We start from the raw sequence: 23224 nt of genomic DNA on the forward strand, positions 1-23224 counted from the left end.
AGTGACGGCTAGCCGAAAGGCACGCGTTTAAGCTCACGCAGGCTGGCGTGAGGTCTAGAACAGTTAAAGGATTTGAGTCTAGCAAATAAAGTACGAAGCTGCTGGAATACTAAACTTTAATCCATAATTGGTGAACATCGGTCTGACGGTACATGCATCACAAGATAAATAGCAAATGATAATGGCGCCTTGCTAGGTCGTAGCAAATGACGTAGCTGAAGGCTATGCTAACTATCGTCTCGGCAAATGAGAGCGTAATTTTGTCAGTGAACCATTGCTAGCAAAGTCGGCTGTACAACTGGGGCGAGTGCTAGGAAGTCTCTCTAAACCTGCCGTGTGGCGGCGCTCAGTCTGCAATCACTGATAGCGGCGACACGCGGGTCCGACGTATACTAACGGACCGCGGCCGATTTACAGGCTACGACCTAACAAGTGTGGTGTCTGGCGGTGACACCACATTCTTCCCCCGCAAATCGGCGTACGGTTGTGTTATAAGGCTTCCGCCCGCCGTGGGGAGGACCCAATGTTGACGTATGCGACGAGGTGGGGAGCCTAACAACAGGCGAGGCTGTGCCACCCGCACCCTGCCATTCGGTCCGAGGGGAGCTAGGAAACGCCTGAAAACCTAGTCCAGGGTGCACGCCAACATGCGGTGTTTGCGCCCGTAGAGAGACAGGAGGGGCCGAAGGGTCGACCTCCATCAGGTCGGGGCACCCGACGGGCGAAGACGCCATGTGGTCCGGAGCGGGCAAGAGTTCCATGGCGGACAACTGGTCACGGGAAGCGATCGGTGGCGCGTGACTCAGGGAGGCGCCCCGCGGTTGCAGCGACGCGTCCACTGCGGGCGTCGCCGGTGGGAGAACAAGTGGCGGCGGCGGTGGCGGCGCGTCGCCATGGGGCAAAATGGAAGGCATCGTCGGTAACACCTGGGGCTGAGGCGAGCCAGTAGATGGGTCCCCAGGGCGCTGACCGGACGGCACCGTCGCTGAAAGCAGACGGGGAGCGGCAGAACCCGTGCGACGACAGAGGCGCAGCTGATTAAGATGCCGACGCACCTCACCAGAGGCCCCCAAAACCAGATACATAGCGCGGCCGAGGCAGCGAAGAATGCGCCCTGCGAGCCAACGCCGTGAACCTCGATAGTTGCAATAGTATACAACGTCGCCCGGAGCAAAAGCAGGTGTCTGCCGCTGCACAGGAACCGGATGCGGCGGATGTAGCAAAGACATCAAGGTTCGATGAGGGCGACCGTGAAGCAACTCAGCCGGCGAGCGACTATCTCGAGGCTGAGAGCGATACGAGGACAAAAAGAGCAATAACGCGTCCTCCCGAGAATGCGACTCTTTCAACTTCAACATCTGTGGCTTGAAAGTCCCGACCAATCGTCCAGCGGCACCGTTTGACTGTGGCGAAAACGGCGCGGACGTCAGATGTTGAACACCATTGGCCTTGCAGAATGACTGAAATTCTGCGGACATGAATTGCGGGCCATTGTCGGAAACAATAGTCTGTGGAAGACCTTCAATGCAAAAGATAGCCGATAACGCTTGGATGGTGGCAGATGACGTCGTGGAAGATATCCGCACAACAAAAGGAAAATTACTGAATGAATCTACCACAACCAACCATCGAGCATTCCAGAATGGACCAGCAAAATCGATGTGTAAGCGTTGCCAAGGGGAAGTGGCTTTTGGCCATGCAAAGAATTTCCGCGGTGGTGAGGATTGTTGTTCGGCACACGCCATGCAAGAAGAGCACATATTCGTAATCGCGGCATCGATTTCGAACCAAGTACAGTGCTGACAAGCAAGTTGTTTCGTTCGCACTATACCCCAATGTCCTTGGTGGAGAAGCCGTAAGACAGAGGGCTGTAACGAACGTGGGACCACGACCCTGGACTGATCATTATCAGAACGCAACAGCAAAACACCACGTCGAACAAAAAGTCTTTCCTTGTGAGCAAAAAATCGGCGAACCAACGGATCCTCGATCCGTGACTTTGACAAGGCCCATTGCGTAGCAACAAAACGCAGAACGGTAACAAGGACAGGGTCAGCCGCTGTGGCTGTAGCTACACGACGAAAATCAATCGGAAACGATTCGACCACGTCATCGCTTACCGCATCAATGAACATGCAAGCAAGTTCGGAAGAATCGAATGCTCTATCCTCAGCAACAGGCAAAAGGGACAACGCATCGGCGTTTCCGTGCTTAGCAGTGGACCGATATAAGATATCGTAGCGGTACTGCGAGAGGAAAATAGACCAGCGAATGAATTTCGGCGCTGTACGTGGAGGTACAGGCTCGTTCGGATGAAAAAGCGATGTCAAAGGTTTGTGGTCTGTGATGATGGTAAAGTGACGACCATACAAGAAATCAAAAAACTTAGTAACACCAAATACGAGAGCCAAAGCTTCTTTCTGATCTGTGAATAATTTCTTTGTGCAGACGAGAACAATTTGGACGCAAAGGCAATAGGACGATCGTGCGAACCATCTTTGTGCGCAAGCACAGCACCGATCCCGAAATCCGATGCATCCACCATCAACAAAAGGGGTTTCTGAGGATCGAATGGCGTGAGGCAAGTATTGGAAAGCAACGCCGATTTCAACTGGCGAAAGGCGCGTTCGCATTCCGTCGTCCAGACGAACGGAACACCCTTACGGCGTAAGCGATGAAGCGAAGCTGAAATGGAAGAGACGTGGCGCACTTATTTATGGTAGTAATTGATTTTTCCCAGCACACTCTGTAGCTGCTTCAAATTCTGCGGCGAAGGCAAGTCTTGTATGGCACGGAGGTGCTCTGGACTGGGATGTGTTCCTTGGGCATCGAGTACATGGCCCAGATAGGGTAAGTCACGAGCAAAAAACACACATTTGTCCTTCCGCAAGCGAAGACCATTTTGTCGCAAGACCTGAAATAATGTTCGGAGATTGGCTAAATGTTCTTCTTCTGTCTTTCCGGAGATCATAATATCGTCCAGATAGTTTGCTGCAGTAGGGACCGACGCACAAACTGTTTGTAGATATTGCTGAAACAATGCAGGGGCGGATGCACACCCGAATGGCAGTCGTTTGAATCGGCACAAACCAAGATGCGTGTTAACCACCAAAACGTGCTGGGATTCTTCGTCCACCATTATTTTCAAGTACGCATCTGCTAGGTCCAACTTCGAAAAATATTTACCCGGGCACAGTTTGTCAAAAAGATCTTCCAGGTGGGGTAATCACTGTTGCCTTGAAGTCCACACAAAGTCTCAATTTTCCGGAAGGTTTTTGCAAAATTACTAAGGGTGATGCCCAGAGAGAAGCCTGCACACGTTCAATCACACCTTGTGATTCCAAATCGTGTAATGTTCTTGCGACCTCATCACGCAAGGCGTGGGGAACATTGCGCGCTCGGAAAAATTTCGGTTGCGCGTTTACTTTCAGTTCCAAATGTGCTTTATAGTTCTTAGCGCAACCAAGGCCCGGTGCAAAAATGTCTGCAAATTCCTCACATAGACGAGAAACACTGTCTGAAGGCACAGTCTGGTTCACTGATAGGACCTGATTGACTATAGACAAGTTAAACAACTGAAATAAATCCAAACCAAACAAGTTCACTGCAGAAGAAGAACGAAGGACATAAAATGACACAAGTTTTGTTTGTCCCTTGTATGTTGCAAGAAGGCTGCACTGGCCTAACACACGGAGCCCGTGACTGAATATGTAGTTAGCTTAACATTTGCGGCACGCAACGGAGGTGTGCCCAGGTGTTTGTACGTGTCGTGATTGATCAGTGAAACTGCAGCTCCGGTATTGAGTTGGAATGCTATTACGTTGCCGTGAATGTCCAGGTCTACAAAAAGTTTATTCTCCTGCTGACGACAAGAACGACTGTCTCGTGCAACGTGAACTGACACTGGTACAAAATCACTTGCGACTTGACGTGATTGCCAGCGACGTCGATGCACACTGTTTGTGGGACGAACACAGTCACTGTTAGAGAGAGTGGCACTGGGCGGAGTGGAATGAACTACATGAATTTCCTTGGGCGAAGGTGCACGAGCCTGAGTATTCTGGGTTCGATTCCGATTCCGGCGCAAAGCAAAGGGCCTGGAATGGCTGCGAGTGTCCGATCGAGTTTTTTCTGGCAAACACTTTGAACATGTCCTTTTTTATTACAGAAAAAGGAAATAGCCTGGCGTGACGGGCAATTCTCACATGAATGTCTAGTAGCACACCGCGGGCATGATTTTAGCATTGCGTTTGCTTGCTTGCGTGGCACATGTGGCGGAGAGCTTGGCGGCAGCTGCGCGGATGGGCGCGAGGGCAGTTTACTGTTCCGTGCAGCTCGCCCGGCGGGCCGGTTAATGTGACTCACTGCTGGTGAAGTTTCAAATGATTCCTGAGCAAAGTCAAGTGTGTCTTGCCGATCCAATATGTCTATCACTTGTTGAAGGGAGGGATTGACTAGTTTTAAAGTCTGGTCCCTTATATGAACATCAGAAACGTTCTGTGCAATAGCATCACGTACCATAGTATCTGAATAAGGGAGTCCACATTCACACTCAAAAGCACAATCCCTAGTAAGGCCTTGCAAAGTTGCAACCCACTCCCTATTAGTCTGTCTGGCCGTACATTTTGTACGAAAGAAGGTATACCTTTTTGCAACTACATTGACTGATTCTTTGAAATATGCATCTAATGCAGACAAAATCTCGTCGTAAGACAGAGTCGCTACGTCGCGTCGGGGAAATAATTTCACTATCACATGGTACGTCCGGACGCCTACGGCGGAAAGGAGAAAAGGCTGCCGCTCATTACCTGGAATTCTGTAGGCGGCGAGATGGAATCCAAATTGGTGTGACCACTCCGTCCACCTTTCCAATGCCGCATCAAAAGGACGAAAAGGTGATGCAACTGTGTGTTGTGGCTGCGGGAGCGGTGTAGCGGCGGCTGCCGCATCGTTTTGAATTGCACGTAGACCCTGGATGAGCTGTCCAAGTGCATCCAGCAAGGCCTGCGTCTGCTGATTCTGCAAACGATAAAATTCGGACAGTACATCTGGAGATTGTGGCGAAGCCATGACACAAGCAAATCAGGGCAACAGTTTTGGTACAAACGCGATTTAGCTCGTCGCCAAAATGTTGTGGACTGGCAAGACAGTCAATCCACTGTGACGGGTAGCCAAAACGCACGCGTTTAAGCTCACGCAGGCTGGCGTGAGGTCTGGAACAGTTAAAGGATTTGAGTCTAGCAAATAAAGTACGAAGCTGCTGGAATACTTAACTTTAATCCATAATTGGTGAACATCGGTCTGACGGTACATGCATCACAAGATAAATAGCAAATGATAATTTTTTTTTTTTTTTTTTGGTTTAAGGGCGCTCAACTACTGAGGTCATTAGCGCCCAGTCACAATTGTTAGAGCACATAGAATCTAGTAAAACTCAATGGGAGGGGGGGGGGGACACCAAAAAGTCCTTACAAAGATGCAGATAAAATAAGTAAAAGAGTTAGATGTCTTTGGACAAGCCAGTCAAAGCAGCTGCTCGAGCGTCATTGGCTAAAATATCCGGTAAAGTAGATGGCAGGGACAGGACAACATGAGATTGACTAAAGCGGGGACACGACAATAAAACATGGCACACTGTTAATGCTTGACCACAAGGGCACTGCGGGGCTGGGTCACCAGAGAGCAGGTAGCGGTGGCTAAACCGGCAATGCCCAATCCGCAACCTGGTCAGAAGGACCTCTTCTCGCCAAGATGGTCGGGAGGAGGTTGTCCAAGCAGTTGGGAATGGTTTTACTGTCCAGAGCTTGTTTCCTTGAAGGGATGACCAAGTATCCCACCACAACGACACAAGCCTCTTACAAACAACCCCACTAACGTCAGATGACGGGACACAATGGGAGGCTGGCCGAGGCAGGAGGACTGCAGCCTTGGCTGCAGCATCAGCAGCCTCATTCCCAGGCACTCCTACATGTCCGGGAACCCACAGAAAGCTGACAGGAGAGCCATCATCAGCGAAAGAATGGAGGGACTGCTGGATCCGTTGCACCAAGGGATGGACCGGATAGGGAGCTCCAAGGTTCTGAAGAGCACTGAGTGAATCAGAGCAGAGTACATACGATGAATGGCGGTGGCGGCGGGCATACTGAACGGCCTGATGGAGAGCAAAAAGCTCGGCCGTAAAGCTGGAACATTGGTCGAGGAGCCAGTATTTAAAGGTGACGGCCCTGACGACAAAGGCACAGCCGACACCATCGTCAGTTTTTGAGCCATCGGTGTAAATAAAGGTGTGACTGGCAAGTCGCGCATGAAGTTCGACTAACCGTGAGCAATACACTGCAGCCGGAGTACCCTCCTTCGGGAGCGAGCTGAGGTCGAGATAAATATGAACCGGAGCCTGGAGCCAAGGTGGTGTCGGGCTCTCACCCTCTCTGAAGGTGGTAGGGAGGGCAAAATCCAATTGTCGAAGCAGGCGACGGAAGCGGACTCCAGGGGGCAGCAGGGCAGACACATACAACCCGTACTGACGGTCGAGAGAATCGGCGAAGAAGGAATGTGGATCTCACGGGGAGTGTGTAAGGGTTAAGTCCCTGCAGACGCACTATCTTCTGTGCCCACGGTGGCTCAGATGGATAGAGCGTCTGCCATGTAAGCAGGAGATCCTGGGTTCGAGTCCCGGTCGGGGCACACATTTTCAACATGTCCCCAATGAAGTGTATCAACGTCTGCTTGCAGCTAGGGTGTCTATTTAATTATCATTTCATTTCTAGCAAAGCTGCATCGTCATCCACGGTAACTGTTCTTTCGGGAACAGATACTACCGTCATATATAGTTAGAAGGAAGGTGTCTATCCTTCCTGGGTTTGGGTATAGGAACAACGACGGCGTCACGCCAACACATGGGGACCTGACCTTCGTTCCAGACGCGATTGTAGGTATGAAGAAGGAAGCTTTTGCCCGCCGGAGAAAGGTGTGCCAGCATCTGAACGTGAATGGCATCTGGCCCCAGAGCAGAGGACCGGGACAGTGCAAGCGCACTTTCGAGTTCCCGCATAGTAAAGGGGCATTATAAGTTTCCAGATTCAGCGAGTGGAAGGAAGGTCGCCGAGCCTCTTCTGCCTCTTTCCTGGGAAGGAAGGCAGGGTGGTAATGGGCGGAGCTTCAAACCTCCGCGAAAAAGCGGCTGAAGACGTTGGAGACAGCCACAGGATCAACAAGGACCTCATTACCTGATGTCAGGCCAGGTACCGAGGAGTGGGCCTTAATGCCCGACAGCCGGCGTGGGCCACCCCAGACGACAGAAGAGGGAGTAAAACTGTTAAAGGAGCTGGTGAAAGGGGCCCAACAAGCCTTTTTGCTGTCTTTGACTCTACGGCATTGCGCTCGGAGTCGTTTGTATCCAATACAATTCGCCAACGTAGGATGGCGGCGAAAGGTGCGTAAAGCCCGTCGTCGAGCACGGATAGCGTCTCTACAAGCCTCATTCCACCAGGGGACGGAAACGCGATGTGAAGAAGAGGTAGTATGAGGAATGGAACGTTCGGCAGCATTGATGATAACAGCCGTGAGGTATTCGACCTGACTGTCACAACTGAGAAAATCTTGGTCCAGAAAGGTCGCCAGGGAGGAGTAAAGTCCCCAGTCAGCTTTCAGTATGTTCCAGCGCGAAGGACGTGGGGATGGGGTGTGGTGCAGGAGACGAACGACACAGGGGAAGTGGTCGCTCAAATAGGTGTCAGAAAGGACATACCACTCAAACCGATGGGCAAGAGTGGTAGAAGAGATCGAAAGGTCCAAGTGGGAGTAGGTATGAGTAGAGTCCGAGAGGAAAGTCGGGGCGCCAGTATTGAGGCAGACAAGATTGAGATGGTTGAAGACATCCGCCAAGAGGGAGCCTCTTTGACAGGATGCAGGAGAGCCCCAAAGGGGATGATGGGCATTGAAGTCGCCAAACAATAAAAACGGCGGAGGAAGCTGAACAATCAGGTGCATCATGTCAGCCCAACTAACTGCGGATGATGATGGAGTGTAGACGGTACAAACTGAAAAAGTAAAGGCAGAAAGAGTAATACGGACAGCTAATGCTTGGAGTGGGGTGGTCAGTGGGATGGGATGGTAATAGACATCGTCCCGAACGAGCAACATGATCCCACCATGAGCTGGAATACCGTCCACAGGGGTGAGGTCATACCGCTGTGAGGTATAGTGGGTAAAGGCAATACGATCAGTTGCGCGCAACTTGGTTTCCTGGAGACCAAGGACGAGCGGACAGTGCAGGTGGAGGAGCAGTTGTAATTCCTCCCGATTAGATCAAATACCTCTTATGTTCCAATGTAACAAGGCCATCGCTAGTCAGAAAAAAGGGGGGAACGAGACGGGGGAAGAGCTGGTCTTCTCGATGGCCGCGGAGGGCCAGGTTTCGAGGGAACAACGCTACAACCAGTGGGAGGCGGATCCTGTTCCATCGAGTCGTCGCCAGCTGCGGCCGCTGTCCCGGGTTGCGTAGGAGGGGCAGCATCATTTGCTGACGAGAGGCCAGCTGAGCGCCTGGCAGCAGAGCGTCCTGGCGAAAATGAGGACGGCCGGGAGCAGCGACTCACGGATGGAGCGTCAGACGAAACGCGCCAGGGTGGAGAGGGGGATAGAGACTTCTTCTTGGAAGCCTTCTTGGAAGTCCGAGGAGGCACAGGGACCCGAAGAAGGTCCTCACACACGGGGTCCATTTGGGAATGCCGGACTTCGGAAGCCAGGGTCCGGAACGTTTCCCCGATGTACACCTGAGAAGAGGACCGCTTCTCAGGCGGCGGGGCGGGGGGGGAGGAGGAGGAAGGGTGACCCCTGGGGCAGAGGGGGCGGGGGACGCGGGTGGGGGAGGATTTGAAAGGGAGGGATTTGGGAGGCGGAGGCATAGACCCCGGATGGGGGGAGGAGGTGGAGTGGGGACAGGATAGGGGTGAGAATACTGTGGAAGGAGTGGACATGGCTGAGGCAAACGAAGTTGTCAACGTCACGGGATGGAGGCGGTCATACTTCTTCCTGGCCTCAGAATAAGAGATACGATCCAAAGTTTTGAGTTCTTGAATCTTCTTCTCCTTCTGATACGCGGGGCAGTCTAAAGATCAAGGCGAGTGGATGCCAGGACAATTAACGCACCGAGGTGGTGGGGTGCATGTATGTTCCTCATGAAGAGGACGTCCACAATCGCCACAAAGGGGCTCAGCCTCACACCGTGACGACATGTGCCCAAAGCGCAAACACCAAAAGCAGCGCATAGGAGGCGGGACGTAAGGTCGGACATCGCACCGGTAGCACATCACCTTTACCTTCTCTTGGAGAACGTCCCCCTCGAAGGCGAGGATAAAGGCCCCGGTGTCGATGCGATGGTCTTTGGGGCTGCGCTGGACTCAACAGACGAAATGCATGCCTCGGCGCTTCAGGTTGGCCCTGAGCTCCGCATCAGATTGCAGCAGGAGGTCCCGATGAAAAATAACCCCCTGCGTCCTATTCAGTGCCGGGTGCGGGACAATGGACACTGGGATGTCCCCTAGTTGGTCGCACACCTGGAGCGCCGCCGACTGTGTGGCGGAGGTGGTCTTTATAAGAACGGACCCCGAACGCATTTTACTGAGAGCCTCGATTTCCCCGAAGATGTCCTCAATGTGCCGAACAAAGAACATGGGCTTGGAGGTGGCGAACGTCCCCCCATCAGTCCGAGAACAGACCAAATAGCGGGGGAAGTACTTCGCCCCAAGCCGGTGGGCCTGTCCTTCCTCCCAGGGAGTGGCCAAGTGGGAAAGGGCAGGAGAACCAGAACCAGAGACAGTACCTTTCTTCTTAAAAGACTCGGCTGCAGAGTGACCTGATATATGTTGACGTTTCATCTGCGAAATGTCCGCCCTGATACCACCCACTCCGACAAGGGACTCTCCCCATGGGCGCCACCCAGCCTCAGCAAGGGCCACCTGGCAGGATGACCGTTGCCGGGAGTCCTGATGCCCCAAGGAGACGGGCATCTACTCCTTGGGCGACATGGGGAGGGTGCAGCTCAGGTATCGGCAGTACGATCCCTGTGTTGTCAGGGGGCTACAACCTAGAGGGTACATGACGACACCACCACAACGGGCTGGCTCCCGTGCTGGATTTCGGGTGCCATGGAAAGTCCATCATGATCGTAGGTACAGATGAGGACGCACTATGGGCGTAACTTGTACAACCCATCAGGCGTTTAGTCCCAATTTGAGGAATAGTTAGTATGGTTACAACGCCGTTACAATGCTTAGTGCCAAGGTCTTAGTGCACTGAAGACCAGTGATACACCACGTAAGGTGTCCTTCCCCAAAAGGCTCGTACTTCTGAAGAATTTTGAAAAATGGAGGTCAAACCCCAAGGGGGACCATCACATGGAAGGCCGAAACGGTTGAAACTCCTTTTAGTCGCCTCTTACGACAGGCAGGAATACCTCGGGCCTATTCTTACCCCGGACCCGCAGGGGGTGCAAATGATAATGGCGCCTTGCTAGGTCGTAGCAAATGACGTAGCTGAAGGCTATGCTAACTATCGTCTCGGCAAATGAGGGCGTAATTTTGTCAGTGAACCATCGCTAGCAAAGTCGGCTGTACAACTGGGGCGAGTGCTAGGAAGTCTCTCTAGACCTGCCGTGTGGCGGCGCTCGGTCTGCAATCACTGATAGTGGCGACACGCGGGTCCGACGTATACTAACGGACCGCGGCCGATTTAAAGGCTACCACCTAACAAGTGTGGTGTCTGGCGGTGACACCACAGGCCCCGTGCAAGCGCAGGAGAATTCCTCCTACAGCAGAATACTACTCCTACCAGCCTGCGTCCGTGGTGCGCTGCACGTTTCGAGCTGCCGTTCACCTCGATGACGGCGTTTGTGGAGACGACCAGCAACCTAGTGTAGCAAAAATGTGATTCACACGAAGAGCCGACCCGTTTCTATTGATCGGCGGTCGAATCTCAGTGGATTTGTGCCAATTGCAGTCGTAGCTGACGATGTTCGGTGAACACGTGAACACATAGGGGTGGTCTGCTGCAAAGCTCCACGTTCAATAGTGTGCTATGAACGGTGTGCTGAGAAAACAGTAGTGCGTGCACCAGCATTGTGCTCTTTCGGCAGAAATACCATAGATCGTCACCTATCCTACTTTACAGAGCATACAAGCCTCCTAACCGACGCTCTGTGAAGAGTCGTGGAAGTCCAACCGTTTAGCGTCTAGTGGTAGTTTCTCTGTCCTTTTACCTCTTTCTGTAGACGCTCACGACAGTAGCACTTCAACATTCGACCAGCTTCGCTGTTTTCGAGATACGCGTTCAAAGGCTCTGCATAATAATAATCTGCCCTTTGTCAAAGTTGCTTATCTCAATGGCTTTCCTAAATGCAGCCCATATCTTCCGTAGGGTGATTTCCCATCCGCGTCTGCTCCGCTTACATACTTTTGCTACCGCGTCACGTGCCCACGACGGCATCAGGTAGTATCCAACGTCACGGTGGGTAGTAGTCATAATGCTGTGAGCGTGAGATAAGCCATTGCTATACCAATAACGAGTGTAACAGACAGAATGTTGAATGCACGCATGCATACATGCATGATTTGCGTTGTACCGGTTCCGGATGTTAATTTCTGAATGGAGTGCCATGCCTGTTTCATTTGATCGATCAATACAACGACTGTTAATGCTGTTTGTGGATGACGCTAGAACTGTCCTCCGATGATGTTCCGTATGTGCTCGACTGGAGACATATCTGGTGATCGGCCAGACCAAGGTAAGATGTTGATACTCTGTAGAGCATGTTTTGTTTCAACAGTGGTAGGTGGGTGAGCGTTATCGTGTTGGAAAATACTCCTGAAATCTTTTTTAAGAGCAACAGCACATCAGGTCGAACCACTTGACTGAAGTACAGATTTGCAGTCGGGTGCTCTTGATGTCAGACGTAAGTACACCCCTATCCGTAACTTCAGATGTAGGCTCACTGTGTCTAGTAAAAGACAGGTTGAGAGCTGGCCCTCATCTGGCCTCCTTCTAACCAACATATGACCATCACTGGCACCGACGCTGAACCAGATTTCATCGGAAAACGTAATAGACACCCACTGTTCCCTCTAATTAGCTCTTGCTAGACCCAACTGAAGTCCCAAATGGCGGTGATTTGGAGTCAGTGGAATGCACGCAACAGGACGTCTGGCTCGGGGCTGGTCGTGAAGTAACCGATTTGTGGCAGTTCCCTGGGTCACTTTGGTGCCAACAGCTGCTCAGATTCCTGCACGATGAGCCAGAGCCATATGCTTTCCTCTCGGTAGTGCCACGTGGCCGTCCGGAGCCTGGTCTTCTTGCGACCGTACATTCCCGTGACCTCATCTGCCAGCAATCATGCAATATCGCAGGAGTAACATCCAGCTTCTCATGGTCCTGTTACTTGACCTCGTTCAAACTCATTGAGGTGTTGATAATGGTGTCTTTGGTGCCTTAAAGGCATTCTTGACTAATATTATCTCAACCTCTAACCTCAAAAGTAACTAACGCTCACGACCGTTACGGTAGGTATTTAAAGCAAACGCGATTTGTATCCTCGTAGTGGCGCCACTAGCACCACTCTTACGCAACTGGCGTGAAACATGAATAGACGTCATCTTTCAGATGTAGAAACACGTCTGCCATGTTTCGTTTATGTTGCACAACTCCTTGTTGTCGCGATATGTACCCCCCAGCAACATCCTTCACATGTCTCCCTACCCGCAGTTATAGAGGAATCCAGCTTTGCCGGCCTGGCGCTGCAGTCCGGAACCTCGGGGCTGCTACGGTCGCAGGTTCGAATCCTGCCTCGGGCATGGATGTGTGTGATGTCCTTAGGTTACTTAGGTTTAAGTAGTTCTAAGTTCTAGGGGACTGATGACCTAAGATGTTAAGTCCCATAGTGCTCAGAGCCATTTGAACCATTTGAATCCAGCTTTCTATTTCTAACAGACACTTGCTGCAGGCTACGTTTCGTTCGAGAATTGCACTCTCTCTGCCTTAGTGAAGATGTCACAGAGTATGGCTCATCTAAATAAATGTGCATGTCCAAGACGTCAGACTATAACCTGTACTTGGGAAGGAATCATGAACAGTTAAACGTCATACCTACAGATGTTATAAATAAATATAAGAGACAATCATGCAGCAGATTAAGAAAAACCGTGACACCTAACCATCAACAATCCATCTGCCGTCAGACACATGCTGTAGAGACTAAAACCGTAGTACCACCACACGAGCTCATCTACACTAAGGGGCTAGACGTACGTGTTGCATGTGGATAACAACTGAATGTCTGTTGAAAGTAAATTGTAGACATCAAATTGTTTTCATAGCATTCCTGAAGCCTACTGAAACAAAACTTATTCCAAATCTTTGAGAAGCTATAAAGATTATCAACACGAAAGTAGCATCTGAATGAGGACTATCGAAAATATTCACTCGTGTAAAATTTGTCTCCTTGAAGAGATGAGAGTGCTATTCCTTCCATTTCTTTTTACGAGTTGGTGATTGCATGTAGAAAACAGAACTTCCCATGATATTGATTGTTAACAATTATTTAAGACGCTGCAATGTATGCTTTGTATCGGGAATTATACGAGTGTTGCCCAGAAAGTAATGCATCGCATTTTTTTCTCAGCCGAAAACAACGCTACGAATGCGAAACGTTACGTGTGTATTATTTGAAGTCGCCTGAGTGAGTGCGCCATGTTTCCGTCACTTCCAACAGATAGCGTAGCTTCAGGACAGTTTCAAAAAGGCGTCTGCAGGTAATGTGCGTTACAAGCAACGTGTCGTCATTGAATTTCTCACTGCAGAGAAAGAAACTGTGAGGAATATTCACAAACTCTTGTGCAAAGCCTATGGAGCATCTGCTGTCGACAGAAGTACACTGAGTCGCTTGGCACGGAGGTAAAGACTGATAGACATAAGTGAAGCCCATGAAAAATCGCCAGTTATGTGAAAGGGAGATGGGATGGTCGATACCAAAACTGTTGAGGACTAACCAGACTAGCACTGGCGAAAAGGGCAATCCCGGCCAAGTCAAGTTTACTAGTATCAAACATAGACCTCAATCTGAGGAAGAAATTTCTGAGAGTGTACGATTGGAGCAAAGCAATGTCTGGCAGTGAAACATGGACTGTGCGTAAACCAGAACAGAAGAGAACCGAAGCATCTGAGGTGTGCTACAGAGGAATGTTGATAATTAGGTGGACTGATAAGGTAAGGAATGAGCACGTTCTGCGCAAAATCGGAGAGGAAAGGAATATAATGGAAAACACTGGCAAGAAGAAGGGATAGGATGGTAGGACATCTTTTCAAATAAAGGGGAATAACTTCCATGGTACTAGAGGGAGCCTGTAGAGGGTAAAAACTGTAGAGGAAGAGACAGATTGGGATATGTTCAACAAATAACTGAGGACGTAGGTTGCAAAGGCTACTCTGAGATGAAGAGGTTGGCACGGGAGAGGTGTTCGTGGCGGGCCGCATCAAACCAGTCAGAAGGCTGATAACAAAAAAAAAAAAGCACGCATCATTATTTCTGCAGGGGACTTTGAACAAGCTGTTGAGTCCACGCCACGGCGAGTTTCTGCAGTACGCTGGGCAAAAGGGGGCCCGGCACGATATTAGAAGGTCTCCCATGGCTTTTGTCACTTCAGTATATAATCTAGTCAGGACAGAATCTCACTGAACAAACACAATCAGAGGCAGGAATTACTGGCCAGGTCTCCATGTAAGCCACTGTAAGGAATCCCAACGCTTGCTGCAGTTCCCTTCTGGGGCATCTGGTATCAGTACCCTCGCAGCAGCGCCATTCCACTGAAACTGAATCAACCTTTTGGGCAGGTTCCTGAAATCGCCCAACGGAAATCTATGGATAATAATCTGCCGCCAATAAGGCTGTGCCGACTGCGAATCTTTCAGAAATTGTAAAGTTTCTCGTGGAAGACGTAATTCTGAACTACGGAGCACGCCGTGTGATGATCTCTCCATCATGGAAAAGCATAAGAAGTAGTTTCACGTTGCAACATCACCCACAGGACGACCATCCGCACACAGATGGCGTCACAGAAAGCTTTACTTTAATGCAGCACAGCAACGCAAGACACTACAGGCTTCATTCTCTCTTCTCCATGGTCGCGATGCTGAAACTACGTGTATATGCTGTTTCTGTTTCAACCGGGCGGTTGTCAAGATGACGATGTGAGATACATCATCACCAGGACCGAAGAAGCAAGGCAGCTGCCTCAGATAGGGACCCTGGGCGCCCAAGAGAGAGACTGGGAGTGCTCTAACGCCGAGCATATGCCACTGAGATACAGAAGGGATTTCTATGCCTGTGCTGAAAGCGGTACTATTGAAAAAGTTCCTAAATCGCAACTCTCTATGGGCGACGATGGGATGTTCAGAGAAACGGAAGACCACTCGACGATCGCGAAGCTTCGACATTAGGCGCTACCTTTGCTGCCCATCATAGTGAAAAGGACTTGACAACACGAAAAGAACGCGAGGATCCGCCAGCGCAGCCGTATCACGACAATATGTAATTCCTGACTGCACCATGTGTCTCCGTCCCCTACTAGAGTACTGCTGCGCGGCATGGGATTCTTACCAAATGGACTGACGGAGGACATCGAAAAAGTTCAAAGACGGGCAGCTCGTTTTGTGTTATCCCGAAGTAGGGCAGAGAGTGTCGCCGATTTGATACGCAAGTCGGGGTGGCTATCGTTAAAACACGTTTCTCGTTGCGACGAGATCTTTTAACGGAATTTCAGTCTACTGTTTCTTCCCCGAATGCGAAAATACGCTGATGGAAAAAAAATCACAACACTAAGAACGAGTTGTGCGACATAAACCAAATTTGGTAGGCATGTTTCTAATCTGTAAGATGTCTGTTCTAATTTCGCAGCAGTCGCATAATTTTGGCGCTAGCGGCGCCACTATGGTGGAGCAAATCAGGTGTATTTTAACTACACGCTGTAACGGTCGTGGCGTCAACTACCTTTGAGTTTGGATGTGGTGAGCTGACGTTGGTCAAGAATCCTTTAAGGCTTTAAAGGTGCCATTATCAACTGCTCGCTGAATTTGAATGCAGTCGTGTAGTAGGGCTAGGAGAAGCTGTTGCTGCTAATCGTTTCTTCCACCGAACATAGTACACGCTCCCCCATGTCAGACGTGCGAACTGTATGAGGCTTTCTACTGACTCTTCCGAGGTGCAAGGATACCTGAGTCCCTCAGACGCTGGAAAAGTCTACCGAACATCTTATCAGAGGGCACTCTGTGCTGTGGAAATTTTTCAGTGTAGAGAGCACGGGCCCGTAGGCTACGTCCATTTGCTAAACCACAGCAGAATACTGTATCCGTCATTTCACTTGTCGAGTAGTCTTACATTGCTAACAAGTGGTAGAAAGAAGAAAAAGTAAATGTACTAAACCATTTATAAGTACAAACAAAGAAATAACAGTAAATACATAAGTGAATACTGTTTGGAAGAAGGTAAAACACCATGATACGTACCCAGGGTTGACAGTACTGTACAGTAAGGTACACAAACACAACGGAAACTAACGTAGTCTATAACTCGACTCGAAGCGCGCGACTGACTGCAGACCACCTAACGGTAGGTAGAGTACTGTGAGTAAGGTATCATGACACCCAGCCGACATATTTGACGGAGCGCCAATACAAAGACTGTGCTAATGTGCGGAACCAAGATTCACGCACCCCTTCCTATGAACACACGTTTATCTACGAAAAAATGTTTCCAGACCCGTGGTTATTGGACTTAGTTTTCTTGTTCCGATGAGTGTTTTTCTATTTGTGACTGGCAGTGAACACGAGATATTTTTTAAACAACGCCCACCTCCTGTTCTGTTCGTAGTAGGGGTGTGTATGCATATAGGAATGTTTTTCTATTTATGACCGGTATGGAATATATTATGCAAATGGAAGAGACAGTAGATGAAGAATTTGACAGAGCACTGAAAGACCTAAGTCGAAAAAAGGACCCGGCAGTGGACATACCATTAGAACTACTGACAGCCTTGAGAGAGCCAGCCGTGACAGAACTTTACCATCTGGTGAGCAACATGCATGAGACAGCCGAAATACCCTCAGACTTCAAGAAGAATATAGTAAGTACAATCCCAAAGAAAGCAGGTGTAGACAGATGTGAAAATTACCGATTATCAGTTTAATAAGTCATGGCTGCAAAATACTAACACGAATTCTTTAGAGAGGAATGGAAAAACTGGTAGAAGCCGACCTCGGGGAAGATCAGTTTGTATTCCGTAGAAATGTTGGAACACGTGAGGCATTACTGACCCTACGACTTATCTTAGAAGACAGATTAAGAAAAGGCAAACATACATTTCTAGCATTTGTAGATTTAGAGAAAGCTTTTGACAATGTTGACTGGAATACTCTCATTCAAATTCTGAAGGTGGCAGGGGCCAAATACAGGGAGCCAAAGGCTATTTACAATTTGTACAGAAACCAGATGGCAGTTATAAGAGTCGAGGGCATGAAAGGTAGTTGGGAAGAGATTGAGACAGGCTTGTAGCCTATCCCCGATGTTATTTAAAAATGGTTCAAATGGCTCTGAGCACTATGGGACTTAACTTCTGAGGTCATCAGTCCCCTAGAACTTAGAACTACTTAAACCTAACTAACCTAAGGACATCACACACATCCATGCCCGAGGCAGGCTTCGAACCTGCGACCGTAGCAGTCGCGGATGTTATTGAATCTGTATAATGAGCAAGCAGTAAATGAAAGAAAAGAAAAATTCGTAGCAGGAATTAAAATCCATGGAGAAGAAATGAAAACTTTGAAGTTTTTTGACGACATTGTAATTCTGTCAGAGACAGCAAAGGACCTGGAAGGGCAGTTGAAGGGAATGGACAGTGTCTTGAAAGGAGGGTATAAGATGAACATCAACAAAAGCAAAACGAGGATAATGGGATGTAGTCGAATTAAATCGGGTGATGCTGAGGGAATTAGATTAGGAAATGAGACACTTAAAGTAGTAAATGAGTTTTGCTATTTGGGGAGCAAAATAACTGATGATGGTTTAAGTAGAGAGGATATAAAATGTAGACGGGATATGGCAAGGAAAGCGTTTCTGAAGAAGAGAAATTTGTTAACATCGAGGAAGTCGTTTCTGAAAGTATTTGCGTGGAGTGTAGCCATGTATTGGAGTGAAACATGGTCGATAAGTAGTTTAAAGAAGAAGAGAATAGAAACTTTCGAAATGTGGAGCTACAGAAGAATGCTGAAGATTAGATGGGTAGATCACATAACTAATGAAATGGTATTGAATAGAATTGGGGAGAAGAGGAGTTTGTGGCACAACTTGACAAGAAGAAGGGACCGGTTGGTAGGATATGTTCTGAGGCATCAGGGAATCACAAATTTAGCATTGGAGGGCAGCGTAGAGGGTAAAAATCGTAGAGGGAGAGCAAGAGATGAATGCACTAAGCAGATTCAGAAGGACGTAGGTTGCAGTAGGTACTGGGAGATGAAGAAGCTTGCACAGGATAGAGTAGCATGGAGAGCTCTCTGGACTGATGACCACCACCACAACAACAACAACAACAGTAGCGAATATCAGATTTTTTTAAACAGTGCATCCCGCCGTGCTGCCATAGTAATTTACCCAACTGGAATGTTCTTATTCTTTGTTACACCTATTCTTGCACTGCCCTTATTTGATTTTATGTTGATAAGCTGACCAGAAAACTTGTTGGAAAGTAGAATTATATTAATACCTACAGCTGCTAACGGGCGTTGATATATATCAACGGGGACAGGTGAAAATGTGTGCCCCGACCGGGACACGAACCCGGAATCTCCTGCTTACATGGCAGACGCTCTATCCATCTGTGTCACAGAGGGCACAGAGGATAGCGCGACTGCAGGGACTTTCTCGCGCAGGCCTCCCGCGATACCCACAGTGTTTTGGGGTGGGACACTATGAATGTAGTGTATGGACATACATGGCGTTAATTAATTAAACAACATGCACTGACATATCTTACGTTACAGTTACTTTGTGAATTTCTAATTTGATGCTTCCCGGCAGATTAAAACTATGTGCTGGACCGAGACTCGAACTCGGGACCTTTGCCTTTCGCGGGCAAGCGCTCTACCAGGAGAGCTTCTATGAAGTTTGGAAAGTAGGAGACGAGGTACTGCCGGAAGTAAAGCTGTGAGGACGGGGCGTGAGTCGTGCTTGGGTAGCTCAGATGGTAGAGCATTTGCCCGCAAAAGGCAAAGGTCCCTAGTTCGAGTCTCGGTCCGGCACTAATCTGCCAGGAAGTTTCATATCAGCGCACACTTCGCTGTATAGTGAAAATCTCATTCTGTTTCTAACTTGATGTTTTATTTTAATAAACTTTGCTATTTCTCAGATAACCCCTCCCCTTTTGTAAGATTGTTCTTAATGCATTATAACACCAACGTATACCACTCGCCCCTAACAACCGAACCTTTAGTCCAGTCACGGGAAAAGCCACATAAAACACTAACGTGCCGTGAAACACGCTAACGTTACCCTCTGAGAGGATTTAAACCTTTGACAGCGCTTACATCTAATGGACAAAGGTAACGGACTATAATTTCGAATTTGGTGAAATTGACAGAGAAACCAAACAGACTTTAACCTTGGGAGTTAATGAAAGTGGTAAAATCATAAATGGATGTTAAAAAATGATCGATCGCCAGCATAATTAGGCACATTAATTTGGAAATATATATTTAAGAAAATTGAACATTGGTTATTGAAGTTACTTTCGTTGAGAAACTGACACAATGCACTCTGTACTTTGTATAGCATTTACCAATAACACACACACCAGTAAATTATGGGGAGTAGATTCGCACCAAGCTCATACTAATGACAGCCACATTCATGAGAATTTCTTAAACAAATACAGAAATTTCACTACATGAAGTGCAGAAATAAATTTGGACATGAAGGGTTTCTACCTTGACTGACATGAAAAACAAAAATAAAGATGAATAACATCACAAATACACTGTTTAAGCTCCTCTACAAATAGCAGTTTTCCATAGTAAGAGTAGTAGTTCAAATTTTTCTTAATAGGTGGAGGACATGATGCGGTCCCATAAACTAGTATAGTTTCACTAGTCAAAGCTCTTTGATTATTATATTAGTAAAGGCTAACTCTAAAAGCTAATAATTCACTTCACTTGGAGTAGTTCATAAATTACTTTGCAAGACAATAAAACACAACACTGGGCTTAATTAACTTCAAAAAAGGAACCATTCATGGTAGAAACCAAAACCACACTGTTTTTGAAAATGAGCATAACTTCACATCTAACATTATTACAGTGAAGCTGTTCCTTAAAGATTTGTATGTATTTGTATCTTAATCACCTGTGAAGGAGGCATTCTATACAATAATATTTACTCAATCTTGCCCTGTGATCCTACAAAGCTACATTTTATAAGAAACTAAGGATACCATGGACCTTGCCGTTGGTGGGGAGGCTTGCGTGCCTCAAGGATTCAGATAGCCGTCCCGTAGGTGCAACCACAACGGAGGGGTATCTGTTGAGAGGCCAGACAAACGTGTGGTTCCTGAAGAGGGGCAGCAGCCTTTTCAGTAGTTGCAGGGGCAACAGTCTGGATGATTGACTGATCTGGCCTTGTAACACTTGTAAGTAGGCTGTTTAGGTTTTTATATTGGTAACGCCATGTAGCGCTCTATATGAAAATCACTGGCTGTGCTGTGTGCAGCCTGGCTGGGTGCCATTGTTGTAATATTCGCCATTGTGGTGTTGGGCTGCTGGCTGTTAACAGCGCATAGCGTTGCGCAGTTGGAGGTGAGCCGCCAGCAGTGGTGGATGTGGGGAGTACGGGTAAGCTACTACAAACAGCATAGTGAACGCATTATTGTGGCCAAAATAGACACGAAGCCCACGCCTACTACAGTAGTACAAGTTTATATGCCAACTAGCTCTGCAGATAACGAAGAAATTGATGAAAGGTATGATGAGATAAAAGAAATTATTCAGGTAGTGAAGGGAGACGAAAATTCAATAGTCATGGGTGACTGGAATTCGAGAGTAGAAAAAGGGAGAGAAGGAAACATAGTAGGTGAATATGGATTGGTGCTAAGAAATGAAAGAGGAAGCCGCCTGGTAGAATTTTGCACAGAGCATAACTTAATCATAGCTAACACTTGGTTCAAGAATCATGAAAGAAGGTTGTGTGCATGGAAGAACCCTGGAGATACTAAAAGGTATCAGATAGATTATATAATGGTAAGACAGAGATTTAGGAACCAGGTTTTAAATTGTAAGACATTTCCAGGGACAGATGTGGACTCTGACCACAATCTATTGGTTATGAACTGTAGATTAAAACTGAAGAAACTGCAAAAATGTGGGAATTTAAGGAGGTGGGACCTGGATAAACTGAAAAAACCAGAGTTTGTACAGAGTTTCAGGGAGAGCATAAAGGAACAATTGACAGGAATGGGGGAAAGAAATACAGTAGAAGAAGAATGGGTTGCCTTGAGGGATGAAATGAATAGTGAAGGCAGCAGAGGATCAAGTACGTAAAAAGATGAGGGCTAGTAGAAACCCTTGGGTAACAAAAGAAATATTGAATTTAATTGATGCAAGGAGAAAATATAAAAATGAAGTAAATGAAGCAGGCAAAAATGAATACAAACATCTCAAAAATGAGATCGACAGGAAGTGCAAAATGGCTAAGCAGGCATGGCTAGAGGACAAATGTAAGGATGTAGACGCTTATCTCACTAAGGGTAAGATAGATACTGCCTACAGGAATATTAGAGAGACCTTTGGAGAAAGGAGAAAAACTTGCATGAATATCAAGAGCTTTGATGGAAACCCAGTTCTAAGCAAAGAAGGGAAGGCAGAAAGGTGGAAGGTGTGCATAGAGGATCTATACAAGGGCGATGTACTTGAGGACAATATTATGCAAATGGAAGAGGATGTAGATGAAGCTGAAATGAGAGATATGATACTGCGTGTAGAGTTTGATAGAGCACTGAAGGACCTGAGTCGAAACAAGGCCCCCGGAGTAGACAACATTCCATTAGAATTACTGACAGCCTTGGGAGAGCCAGTCCTGACAAAACTCTACCATCTGGTGAGCAAGATTTATGAGACAGGTGAAATACCCTCAGACTTCAAGAAGAATTTAATAATTCCAATCCCAAAGAAAGCAGGTGTTGACAGATGTGAAAATTACCAAACTATCAGTTTAATAAGTCACAGCTGCAAAATACTAACACGAATTCTTTACAGACAAATGGAAAAACTAGTAGAAGCCAACCTCGGGGAAGATCAGTTTGGATTCCGTAGAAACACTGGAACACGTGAGGCAATACTGACCTTACAACTTATCTTAGAAGAAAGATTAAGGAAAGGCAAACCTACGTTTCTAGCATTTGTAGACTTAGAGAAAGCTTTTGACAGTGTTGACTGGAATACTCTCTTTCAAATTCTAAAGGTGGCAGGGGTAAAATACAGGGAGCGAAAGGCTATTTACAATTTGTACAGAAACCAGATGGCAGTTATAAGAGTCGAGGGACATGAAAGGGAAGCAGTGGTTGGGAAGGGAGTAAGACAGGGTTGTAGCCTCTCCCCGATGTTATTCAATCTGTATATTGAGCAAGCAATAACGGAAACAAAAGAAAAGTTCGGAGTAGGTATTAAAATCCATGGAGAAGAAATAAACACTTTGAGGTTCGCCGATGACATTGTAATTATGTCAGAGACAGCAAAGGACTTGGAGGGGCAGTTGAACGGAATGGACATTGTCTTGAAAGGAGGGTATAAGATGAACATCAACAAAAGCAAAACAAGGATAATGGAATTTAGTCGAATTAAGTCGGGTGATGCTGAGGGAATTAGATTAGGAAATGAGACACTTAAAAAAGTAAAGGAGGTTTGCTATTTGGTGAGCAAAATAACTGATGATGGCCGAAGTAGAGAGGATATAAAATGTAGACTGGCAATGGCAAGGAAAGCGTTTCTGAAGAAGAAAAATTTGTTAACATCGAGTATAGATTTAAATGTCAGGAAGTCGTTTCTGAAAGAATTTGTATGGAGTGTAGCCATGCATGGAAGTGAAACGTTTACGATAAATAGTTTACACAAAAAGTGAATAGAAGCTTTCGAAATGTAG

The 23224-nt window shown here is 47.6% G+C and overlaps 1 non-coding gene across 1 annotated transcript; it reads left to right on the top strand.

Moving 5' to 3' along the window:
- The first annotated feature begins 6609 nt into the window (after positions 1-6609).
- Positions 6610-6684, top strand: Trnat-ugu. Its single transcript has one exon. It is a non-coding gene; the product is annotated as a tRNA-Thr (tRNA).
- Positions 6685-23224: the final 16540 nt, after the last annotated feature.

The sequence above is a fragment of the Schistocerca piceifrons genome, chromosome 2 (genome assembly GCF_021461385.2).
Source record: "Schistocerca piceifrons isolate TAMUIC-IGC-003096 chromosome 2, iqSchPice1.1, whole genome shotgun sequence".
NCBI classification, from domain to species: domain Eukaryota; kingdom Metazoa; phylum Arthropoda; class Insecta; order Orthoptera; family Acrididae; genus Schistocerca; species Schistocerca piceifrons.